The sequence below is a fragment of the Echinops telfairi genome, unplaced genomic scaffold (genome assembly GCF_000313985.2).
Source record: "Echinops telfairi isolate 266 unplaced genomic scaffold, ASM31398v2 ScPeMD7_39;HRSCAF=148, whole genome shotgun sequence".
NCBI lineage: Eukaryota > Metazoa > Chordata > Mammalia > Afrosoricida > Tenrecidae > Echinops > Echinops telfairi.
Window position 1 is genome coordinate 961,277 of NW_022103937.1, and position 12,902 is coordinate 974,178.

The following is a 12,902-nucleotide window of genomic DNA, read 5'->3' on the forward strand; positions in this document are numbered from 1 at the left end:
TTGAGAATGATGTACAAATGCGCTTTACACAATTGATGTGTGTATGGATTGCGATAACAGTTGTATGAGCCCCTAATAAAATGTTTTAAAAAAAATAAGCCACATTAGTCCACTTTTCTGTACACCCCCCGGGAATCCAGCCTGCGCATCATAGAACACTGGGTCATTGAACCCCATATCTTCAAAGTACACAACACGCTCCAAAGGACATACCAGAGGGATACGATATGGAAAACCCACTAGGTCAGTGGTTCTCAACTTTCCTAATGCCACGACCCTTTAATACAGTTCCTCATGTTGTGGTGACCCCCCCAACCATAAAATTATTTTCGTTACTACTTCATAACTGTAATTTTGCTACTGTTATGAATCAGGTGACCCCTATGAAAGGGTTGTTTGACCTCCAAAGGGGTCGCGACCCACAGGTTGAGAACCGCTGCACTAGGTGAACAAATTTCTACCTGTAACAAACTACATGGTGTGTGAATATGCACTATAATAAAATCATCTTATGTCCCAGGGAGATCATTGATAAAATCCTGTGTCATAAAGTAGTAATGAGACCTTTTAAGTAAACCAGAGATATACATACATCATGACAAGTGAATGGATTTGGAGCTTTCACTTAATCCTAGCTCCAATCTAACAACAATTTGTTCTTATGATATGGCCATGCATGATACTCGCCCTCATGAAGGGAATATAGAAGATATGGGTACTATAGCAAAGTGTGGTGGATAAATTAGATGGTCCCTGGCTATCAGACACAATAGTGTCTGGGGTTTTAAAGGCTTATTTTCAAACAATCAGCCATCTAAATGAGATGTCAATTAAGCCCACATAGAAGAAGCACTCCAATATCTGTGATCCAAGGATTGTAAATGATATGAGCCAAATCCAAAGGATAGAATAGCACCAATAGGTTAAAATGTGAGTTTCTGGTGTGCAGAAAGCTATGGATGACAGTAGGAGCCCAAAATATATTTGCAAGCTCTACACAGGGAATAAACCTCCAGTGATGTCCCTCTAACCCTAATTGAGGGATAGGAATAAACTGGTTATCAGACAGAGAGTATTCAAGAGACAATTATCATAGATTAAAATGATAACTCCAAATTGAACATGATCTTCCTTTTGATGCACTTTGTGCTTGATCTGGTTTTTAATATTTTCTATGTGTGTGGTGATTTTTCTTTCTTTCTTGTATTGGAGTTTGTCTCTGTTGTATTTTGTCATTGTTGGTAGCTTTCTTGACTTCCCATTCTGTGTTTTTCTATGTTTTTTAGTATATGAAATCCAGGAGATTGAGAGTAAGATGAGGCTTTCTAAATCGGAAAAGATTTGAAGTCTCAGAAACCCACGGGGGCAGTTCTACTCTGCACTATTGGATTGCTATGAATTAAAATGGACTTGATAGCAGTGAGTTTGGTTAGGTTGTATGTACAATCACCCACTGAGAGAGCCAAACCTATGCCACTTAGCCTGGTCTGCAAAATACTTGCCAATATCAATCATTCCTTTCTAAATACAAGCTTTCCTCTTTAGACCCTGTATTTGTAATATATGTTATGCTTTTGTACACCTCTCTTTCTTTATTATAACATATTTAAAATTATACATAGAACTGGAAAAAACCTCTATAATTTAATGACTTCGATGAAGGTGATCTTTCTTAGCTGATCTATGGATACAAGGTTCCTCTGATCAGAATCAAGTTGATGGCAGTGGTATAGATAAATGACATTGCAGACATGGAGAGATGGCATTCTGAAATGTACGTGTAGATTGCAAACATTTAGGAAAGCTCACTTTTCTTTTTTAGACACAATTAATTGTAAAACACGAGGGATGGAAAGAATAAAACCTATCTTTCTCTTAAATATTTTTTAAGTATTAATGCTGAGGATACAAGGATGATATCCTTAAGAAATATTTAGAATCAACTTTATTGTAACATTTGCTAACAGGATATGGAAAAAGTGGAATCAGTTATTTTTTATTATTTTTACTGAAATATTTTTTTCTATAGGTAGATGAGATTCAGTTTTTGATTTTAGAGTTCATAGAAAGATTGCTATAAACACTTCATGACGTCCCTTCTTATAAAAATATACTCTCCATATGTAATATTTATGATTATAATTGTACTCTACGTGAAAAACACAGGTTTTATTATCTTCGCTAAAAACAATGAGGCAGAAATCTTTGCTTCCTAGATGGAAACAGGCTGCTAGATTATAAGGCCTCTATTTTCATCCTTTGTTTTAGCTATATATGTGCTTCTTTTTCTGGAGTAGTTTCCCCTGGAAGTTTATAAAAGAGTTTTATTTATAAAAGTATTTCTAAAAGTCAGACACCCTCTTCTTTATTTTCTACATATATCCATGCCAGATGTCAGCTGGAAAATCTGATCTTAAAATGTACACTAGGGTCTTTCCTGTTTAAATGAATAAATTTATTCCAGCTTTTTGAAAAACAGGTTTTTGGAATATATTTTTTCACCTTAGTATCTTTGCAAATGAGTATGGAAACTGTTGCTACTACCCGACTAGCGAGTAGATTCTGGCCCATAGTGACACTCTAGAAGAGGGTGAAACTGTCCCAGTGTGTGACTGAGACTGTAAATCTTTTTTTTTTTTTAAGAGAGAAGTGGGACAAGAGTCCAGAGTTTATTCAACAATAGGTGTTTATAGTACTTAGGGCCTGCAAGCCTTTTGTTATGCATACAATCAAATGGGCAGTGTGCTCATCTTGACTAAGCCAAACCCCCAACAGTTATACTTCAAAGGGAGTACCAGGCATGCAAGAGATAAGAGGTGTGAATTGCTCCTTAAGAATAAGGGACAAAGGGAGAGAATGCTCTTAGAGATGAGCATCTTTTAGCTGCATATGTGGGGAGGGAGGATCCAGGCACCTGTAGGATGCCTTTGTATTAACATTTCTGGGGGGGTAGGTATGCTGTGGAGGAACAATCTTCCTGGAATATGTACATTGAGGTCCTTTCCATATCTCGGACTATGGAGGCGTGCCTCTCACTGGGGCTGGCATGCCGAGCCTGTGGTCACGGGTGCTGGGAGCAGGCCCTGTGTACTTCCCTCCAGGTGCTGAGTTTCTCACACTTCCCCCTTCTGCTGTTTTATGCACTGCATGTGCAACGTGACTGCGCTCTATCCGGAGGCGCCTTCTTTAGTAGAACAGGAGGCCCAGAAGCTGCAGTAACAAATGCAACTATGGCCAGAAACAAGTTTTCTGGGGTTACCAGCTTGCCAGTGTTTGGTAACACTTTTTCGGCCCACTGGATCAGCAGTTTCATCTGAAGTGGGGACAGGTGCTGGACGTCGGGCCCTTCTTTCCTTTTTGCGGGATCTTTTTAAGGATGCAGTGATCATATCCATGGTGGGGATGGAATCAGTGACCACAGACCAGGCGGCTCCTTCTTTTCCTCCTCCTCCTCTTGTGTCTCTTTCACCACAGGGCTGGGGTCGGACTCTTCCAAGACGACCTTGTCCTCCGTCTCCTTGACTTGCTTCTGTTTTTTCTGCATCTTTTTATGGGTTTCCTTCATTTTCTTCAGAATCTTCTTGTCCTTCACCATTTCTGGTCCCACCTTGCCAGGAGCCAAGGGATTCATAGGAGGCACCCCAGGAACAGGTGGTGGGTATGGAGGAGGATAGGGGCTAGGAGGTGGGTAGGGCCCTGGGGCTTGACATCCCGGATACCCTGGTTGTGGTACAGATTAAGGGGTAACAGCTGGGTTCCCATGGGGCACTCCTGGGGCAGTGGGAAAGGAGCCTGGAGGCCAGGCAGGGTTCACAGGTGGTAAATGGGCAGGGTTGGCACCTCCAGGGTACATGGTGTTGGGGGGGGGGTATGGATTTGACCCCAGCTGCCCGGCATTGGCGTTCCACATGTTTCTCCAAACCTCTGGTCACAACTGGAAGTCTCCCTGTCTTCACAAGAGGGGCAGAGTGCACCAAGTTTGCGGTTCCCTTCACTCCGAGACTGTAAATCTTTATGGGGATAGAAAGCCTCAATTTTCTTCAGCAGAGTGGCTTGTGGTTTTGAACTGCAGACCTTGTGGTTAGCAGCCCAATGCATACCCTACTATGCCACCAGGGCTCCTATTGTTGAGAATAGGTGGATCCACTTAAAAAGACAATTCACATTTATTTTATAATGTGGGTATATTGAGAAACAAGGGAAAATAGAATAGCAGTTTGAACTTACTTAGAAGAAATACTTTTATAAATATTAGGGTCTTGTGTGTGCATGTGTGTGGGTGAAAAGGTGTATTTTCAGAAGGCTACATTTTATTATCCACAAAATGAAATTGTCACCTCCAAGAACTTAATATTCAGTTGAGTATAATAGTATTTATTTATTAAAACAATTTTATATAACTTAAGCATATATGGTTTTACTTGATACCAGAAATTTTGATGAAATATTTGTGTCACATACAACTACAAGGAAAGTCTTCCATGTATAACAACAGGCCCTACCATCATGACAGTTGTCTTAACTTCTCTGCAGTGTGGTGAGTAGGGAAGTGTTGGAAGCCCCCCGGAACATGTCCCTCTGTGCCAAAGAGCCGTTGATGAGTTCTATCGCAAAAAGGGCATATTTCTCAAATCTAATTCCAATGATTTGTTAATAAGGATCACAAAAGTCACCTGTTTGGTACAGAAAAGACAACAAATATAAAAATTTTTTATGCTGGGTCTCATTAGGGTTTAGTCTAGAGAAGCCCTCTCGTACAGCTGGTTGTCTGGGAGAGAAAGACTAAGGGAAAGGGAGCATGACAAGCTCCATTAGCTACTTCGGGATTTGGCATTAGGGATCCAAAAGAAAGGTAGCCTAGGGAGGCATGCATCCACTAGGCATTAGATGGCGATATTACACCAATGAAAAAACTAGAAAAGTCATTTTTTCTCAACTTCAAAGCACGTTTAATATATTTTTATACTGAGAGAGCATAAAGAAAACTTTCTACAGAGGTGTAGTGATATGCCCAGAGTAATAAATACATATTTTTCTTTAAATAGTGCAAAAGCAGTGTATGTACTCTTTAAACATGCCTCAGTTGTTCAGCCTTTAGCTGTCAGAAATTCATGTCTGAAATTTTGATTTTTTTATTTGAAAAAAGTTAAAATAATCCCGTAAGGTTCTCTGTTCTTACTTCTGGAAGATAACTCATGGCTATAAGAATATTGTTAATAAATACAACTGTTTTATTAATAAGAAGGAAGAAAGAGAAGGAAGGAATACCACAAGTTCAAATATGCCCTGGTTAGGGACCTCTTCAGATTTCAGTATCTCCTACTGTGAGATGTTCTCTATCCTTTCCTTCGGTCACTCTTCAAAGAGGTGATCTGTTTGCATATTCTGAGCTATGCAGCCAGTAAAAGACTATAGTGCTAACTGCTTTTTAGTCCAGGTTATTTATTCAACAAATATTAGTAAAGATCTATTGGATTCCCTGGTTGATATAAAACAAAACAAGATAAAAAACATTAGATTGCTAATGAAAAGGCTGATGTGTTAATGAAAAGGCATATTTCTCTAGAGATGTGAAACCAGTGATGCTTATGTAGTTATATAGAAATTTATATAAAGAAAATGGCCCATACAGTTGTAGAAGGGGCTAAATTCTGGGCCCAGGCCTGTTCCAAGTCCATGGGTCAGATACTAGATTTGGAGGCTTCTCCTGACCCAGGTAGCTGTTGGGGTTGATGGATCCAAGATTGCTAGGAAGACTATCAGCTGGTGGCTACAGAAGTGGGTGGGTGAATACAAGATTAGCAAGTTTTGTGACTATAGAGCCAAATGAATCCAAAAGCAAGGCACATGGCAGGCCTCTGATGACTATAAGGATCATCAAGTGATGTGGCAGGCTCAAGTAAAAAGGACTGGAAATCGAAGAGCCAGATGTAGGATCCAACCCAGCAAAAAGCAAAGCTAGCATTTACATAGTATCTTTATTGTGGAAGGTTGTTACACGCCCCTGCTCCCCCCCCGACCCCCTACCTCACAGCCAGGAAATGTCTTTTTGGGTGTTTCCCTCCCAACAGTTTCATTGGCGTGTAATTCACACGGCATACAATTCAGTAGTTCAATCATACAATCATATAAAAAAGAATCGTACAATCATTACCACATCAATTCTGGAGCATCCCCTCACCCACCCCCATGGTTACATTGCCTTTTAAGATAAATTATGCACTCACAATCCGTTCTGATGCTCTCTCCCTCCACTTTTATTATTTACTCCCCAACCCCCCTTTTATTCCTATCACTCCCCATCCCCATGTACTCTCTATCTCCTTGTCATCAGTTATCATCATGATGCACCCACTCCTCCTGTGCTGCACAGCTGGGAGACCAACAGAAAACAATGAAAAACAAAATTAGACTAATGTGATAAGGATAAAGTCATAATGATACAAATGGTACAAAAAGACAAAAATAAAAATAATGTGTAAGAAAGTGTGTTAGTCTGGGTAGACTAAAGAAACAAATTGATAGACACTCATATGTGTATAAGAAGGAGCTTTATATAGAACAGTTGAATATTGAGAAAACATCCCAGCCCAGTCCAGATCAAGTCCATAAATCTGGTATTAGCCAATATGTCTAATACCAACCTATAAATTCCTCTTCAGACTCATGAAACACATGGAATGATGCTGAATGCAGGATGAACACAGGCCAGTGGGTGAGAAGTCTTATAGATCAAGTGGCGGTGCAAGCATCTCAGCGCTGTCAGGGTGTCTACATGGCTTCTCCAACTCCAAGGCTCTGGCTGCCATCAGCCTGTCTTCATGTGGCTTGTCAACAAGAATGTCTCACAGGGACTGAGCATGTGTCCCACTTCAAGAGAGCTGTTGAGCGCCTCCAAATGATGTCATCAAGCTGCCACCTGATTGACAGGCTAAACTCCAACCCTTCACTCTTAATCCACTCAAATTGACAACAGATTATATAACTACCACAGAAGGAAAATGACCTCCATCAACATTCAAAAAGCCAAGGAAGAAATTTCTGTCATAGAACCAGTAAGAGATACTTGTACCCAGAACAAATTCAGGTGGTATCTATAAAGTGGTTCTATAACAAATTCGTGTCTATAAGGTGGTTAATTGGTCAAGTGTCGAATTCAATCCAGCATAATCAAGACTACAATGGTCTCTGCCTGATAGTAAGGGTATTTGAAACTCTTGCCTGTGGCTAGTGTGTATCTGTCAGTGGCTCAGCCTCATTACATACTCTGCGGATAGATTTTGGACTCCTACCGTCTCCCATAGTCCTCCACAAATTAGGTGTTCATAATTTTAGCTCTAATGATATTCTCCTCACCATATTCATATTTTGTAATTGTCATCTTTGGATCGCACAAGCTAATGTGCTTCTTCCTTGTGAACTTAGTTAACTCTTGGCTTAGATGGCTGCTTGTTTGAGCACATGCCTTTAAGACCCCAGACACTATTTCCCATTGATAGTTGCGCACCATCTACTTTCTTCACCACACTTTGCTGTAGCAGCCTTATCTTCAGTGACCTTTTCATGAAAGCGAGTATTGAGCAGGGCCATGATGTAACAACTGAATGTTCTAAAGTTGGAGCTGTTATTTAGTGCAAGCCCAAAATCCATTCCTGGATCTATGTTTGTTTTTTTTAAATTTGCTGTAACTTGGGAGTTAATACATATGTCATATGATTCCATAGTTGAGTCGTGTGAAACATAATCGTACAATTGCTTCCATAATCAGTCTCCAGACATACTTTTCCTTCCTGGACTTCTTGACATCATCTCCCTCTTATCTCCTCTGCCCCTTTTTACCCCACTTCCCCCAAAGCCCTTGTTATATTTTCTTTCCCTACAGGCTCAACTGGATTTCATTTACTCAAGAACAAAGAAACAACACAGATTCAAGTGGGTGAGTCCGAATGGCAACACACCTCTGAGATATACCATAATATATACAAGCATAAGCAGAATAGAACAGAATGGCCATCACAGCAGTGCCAAAATAGGAAGTGTCCTTGTGCAGTATACAAGGCATTGCTGTAGCAAGACATTGTTCGCCAACAGTAAGCCACTCTTGGTACAGCTGGCTTCTGCTTTCTCAGACACCATGTGTTTTCTGGCCTAAGTCCTCAGGTTATGAGAGTGTCTGGGGTAGAGTCCAGTTCACCCAGTGGAGTTCCCATATGAGGCCTTCCCAATGCAGCCTCTGGAGCATAGTGCATCCTGAAGATACAGGATTCAGTGACCCAGCATTCTGTGGCACCAGGCCCGGGTTACAACCAGATGTCCTGGGCTATTTCTGTCCTTATGCTGCATGCCACTAAAGACCCTCCCCATCTAGTGATCCTAGGAGCATCCTCAGTCTCTCCTCCCTCAACCTTTTGGTTAGCTCTCCATCTCCTTCGCCCTGTAGACATGCACCATGTTTGTCGAAGCTTGACTATTCCCTGTCCCTTCTGCTGCACTGCCCCTCATATCAGCAAGCCTCATCCCTCTGACAGGGCTGTCTTCCTCTCTGGGGGACCTCACCTTAGGTCCTCTGGCTACACCACTCAGCATTTGATCCTAGCTGTCATGAGGTGCCCTCTGGCCAAGTGACTACATTATACTTACCAGGAGCAGATGATGTGTGGTTTATTGGCACTGGCCCAGAGCTCTTTACCAGGTTGTGTAAAGGTTCCCAGCCAGAAGACTGGATGGTCTACAAGCTTGTGCTTATGGCTGTTCTGCTTCTTTGTACTGCAGTGGACTCAATACAGTATTTGTCCTTTAGTCTCGACTAACTTCACTCACTACAATGTCTTCCATATCCCTCCACCACTTGAGGTTTTTCATCGCTGATTTTAGGGATATGTAGTATTCTATTGTGTATATGTACCAGTTTTTTTATCCACTTTTCTATTGATGGGAATTTAGGCTGTTCCCAGCTTCTTGCAGTTGTGAACAATGCTGTGATGAACATGGAAGAGCAAACACCTGTTCGTGATGTTTCTTATTCTTTTGGGTATATGTCCAGTAATGGTATTGCTGGATCATATAGTAGTTCAATTTCCATCTGTTTATGCTATCACCACATCTATTTTATTTTTCACATATTGAATTTCTTTTGTAATTTCTGGTAGCCCTGCACTAGAGTCTTAACGTTGTCCTAATTTTTTCACTGATGATCCTGATAGCTTTGGATTTTACATTTAGGTCTTTAGCTACTTTGAGTTTGTTTTTGTGCATGGAGTGAGATGTGGGCCATGTTTCATTCTTCTGCATGTGGATAGCCTGCTTTCCAAACACCATTTATTGAAAAAGGCATCCACTTCCCACTTAAGATTTTCTTGGGTCTTTGTCAAAAATCAGTTATCTGTATGCAGATGCTTTTATTTCTGGGGTTTCTGTCCTGATCTGTTGGTCCTAGTCTCTATCATACCAGTACAAGCTGTTTTGACAATTGTGGCTATATACAAGGTTGTGAAGTCAGATAGTGCAAGACTACTTACTTTGTTGTTGTTCTTCTTTTTTTAATACTTTTACTGGGGGCTCTTACATCTCTTATAACAATCCATACACTCCTCCAATATGTCAAGCACATTTGCTTGACATATGCCGCCATCATCATTTTCAAAGCATTCTTTTCCCACTTGAGCCCCTGATATCAGCTCCCCATTTCTTTCCCCTCCCTCCCCCCACCCTCCCTCCCGAATCCTTGATAAGTTATAGATTATTTTTTCCATATATTACTTCCATTGCCCCTCTCCCACTTTTCCATTATTTGTCCCCCTAGGAGGGGGTTCTAGTTTGAGCCTTGTGATCAATTCCTCCTTTCTCCCCCCATCCTCCTCTAATCCTCCTTTATCTCTACTCTCCTTGTTGGCCTTGAGGGGTTTATCTATTCTGGATTCCCTGTGTTGTGGGCTCTTATTTGTAGCAGTGTGCATGTTCTGGTCTAATCTGATTTGTAAGGTAGAATTGAGGTCATGATAGCGGGGTGAAGGAAACATCAAAGAACTAGAGGAAAGCTGTGTGTTTCATCAATGCTCTACTGTACCCTGATGAGCTCATTTTTTCCCTGTGACCCCCCAATTGTCTACAGATGGGCTTTGGGTCTCAAATCCATGTCCCTGCCCTCCCAATTCACATTGGGTCTGATTTTGTTCTGGGTCTTAGATGCCTGACATCTCATCCCATCAACACCTGATGATCACCCAGGCTGTAGGCTGGTGTGCTTCTTCCATGTGGGCTTTGTTGCTTCTGAGCTAGATGGCTGCTTGCTTATCTTTAAGCCTTTAAGACTCCAGATGCTATATCTTCTGGTAGCTGGGCACCATCAGCTCTCTTCACCACATTTGTTAATTGGCGATCTTGTCTTCTGAGATCATGTTGGGTAGGTGAGGATCACAGAATGCCGGATTGTTAGAACAAATTGTTCTTGTGTTAAGGGAGTAGTTGAGTCAAGGCCCAAGGTCCATCTGCAACCTTAATTCTTAACATATAGATATGAGTACATAGTTATATTCCCCTCTCATTATATATATATATTTACATATGTACATGCTTGTATTTAGGCCTATATAAATGTCCTTTCCCTCCAGATTCTTTCCTCTATTTCCTTTTTACTCCCCTCTTGTCCCACCATCATGTTTGGCCTTCATTTCGGTTTAGTAATTCCTCGCTGCTATGTTGCCTTGATTGAGCCCTACTAGGCATCCTACGACCTTCCTTCCATTGATTTTAGTTCACTTGTTCTTCCCTTGTCTCTGAGTTGGTCCCACCCCACCTTTCTTTCTCCCACCTCCCCTTCTCCCATATCCCCCCCCCGCCCCCCGGGAACCATTGGTCTGGTTCTTTGTATCTCCGAATTATTGATCCCACCTATTTTAACTAGATACATGAGTAAGTGCAAAAAACAGGCAAAGCCAAATAAAACAACAAAGGAAGTAAAAAACAACAAAACAGTAACAACAACAGCAGAAAGCAAGAGCAAAATAACAATAACAAAAAGAAAGCCACTGACAAAAATGGAAAAGCCTATAAATAGTTCAAGGTCTGCTTGTTGGCCTTTTTGAGTGTTTTCCAGTCAAATCTGTTGGAGTGCCACATTCTGTCTCCAAAGTCTAATTTTGGTATTCCCCAGGGGTTTCATCACTCTGCTCCCCCTGCAACTTGGCTGCATGCTCTCAGTGCCTCCCCCCAGTGTGATGGGGCCAGAATGTGTGCTATTCCCACACTATCTCCAGTGCTGCCCCTGCAGCGCCATAGTTCAGTGAGGGATGCTGTGTCCTGTGGTGGGGCCAACTCTATGGTCCTCCCCCGTGTTCTTCTTGAGTTCTTTGCTTATCCTGCACTTCTTCCTTTTCCATTTGAGGTTGGTAATCAGTTTTTCTATTTCTTTGAAGAATGATGCTGGAATTTGGATTGGGATTGCATTGAATTTAGATTGCTTTAGGTAGTATTGATATTTTCACAATATTGAGTCTTCCAATCCATGAACATGGAATATGTTACCATTTGTGTAGATCTCTTTTGGTTTCTTGTAGTAATGTTCTGTTGTTTTCTTCGTACAGGTTTGTTAACTTTTGTTGTTAGGTTTATTCCTAGGTATTTCAGCCTTTTCATGGCTATTGTGAATGGTACTGATACTTTGGTATCTTTTTCTGTATTCCCATCACTGGTATATAGGAATCCAATTGATTTTTGCTTGTTAATCTTAGGAAACTCCTTTTTAATTTGGTCAGAGTTGTGACCTGACTAAAAGTGTTACATTCCACCCTAATCTTATCTCATTACGGAGGCTTACAACTGATTAGCTCACAATTGATTGCCTTTTATTACTTTGTCAAGGGGGACTGTTGCTATTAGGTGCCCTGAGCTGGTTCCCACTTACAGCTACCCTAGGTACAACAGAAGGAAACATTGCCTGATTCTGTATATCCTCTAAATTGCTCTTATTTATCGATGCTTGAGCCCATCTATGCAGCTACTGTGTTAATACATCTTATTGAAGATCTTCCTCCTTTTCACTGCCCCTGTATTTTACTAAGCATGATCTCCTTCTCCAGGGACTGGTCTCTCTTGGCAATATGTTCACAGTATATGAAGTCAAATTTCACCATACTTGCCTCTTAGGAGCACTCTGATATTACTTCTTCCAAGACAGGTTGGTTGGTTCTTCTGGTAGTGCATAGTATTTTAAAAATTCTTCACCAACACCATAATTCAAACATAATTCTAATGCTTGAGCATTAGATTTACTCAATATATTGTGTTTTTCGATTTTTTGACTGCTTCTTCAAGGATCATTGATTGTGGATCTAATCAAGATGAAATCTTTGATACATCTATTCTTTTCTTTGCTAATCATGATGTTACTTATTCATTCAGTTGTGAGGATTTTGGTCTTCTTTACATTGAGTTGTAATCCAAACTGAAGGCTGCAATCCTTGATCTTCCTCAGTAAATGCTTCAAGCCCTCTTCACTTTCAGCAAGCAAAGTTGTGTCATCTGTATGTCACAGGTTATTATACCTTCCGCCAATTCTCATGCCACATTCATCTTCATATAATCTAGCTTTTAAAATTATTTCCTTAACATACTGTTAAAATAAGTATAGTGAGGATACATCCCTGACATACACACCTTTCCTGATTTTAAACAATGTAGTATGTCCTTATTTTGGTTTCATGATTGTCTTTTGATCCATGTGCAAGTCCTCCAAGACAACAATGAAGTGTTATGGCATTCCCACTCTTCTCAAGGATATCCATAGTTTGTTAGGATTGACACGGTCAAATGTTTTGGCATAGTCAATAAAACACAAGTAAGCATCTGAGTTAGTTAATTGTGCCAGCCTGGCTGATAATCACATGTGGTGCTGGTTGAAAGGC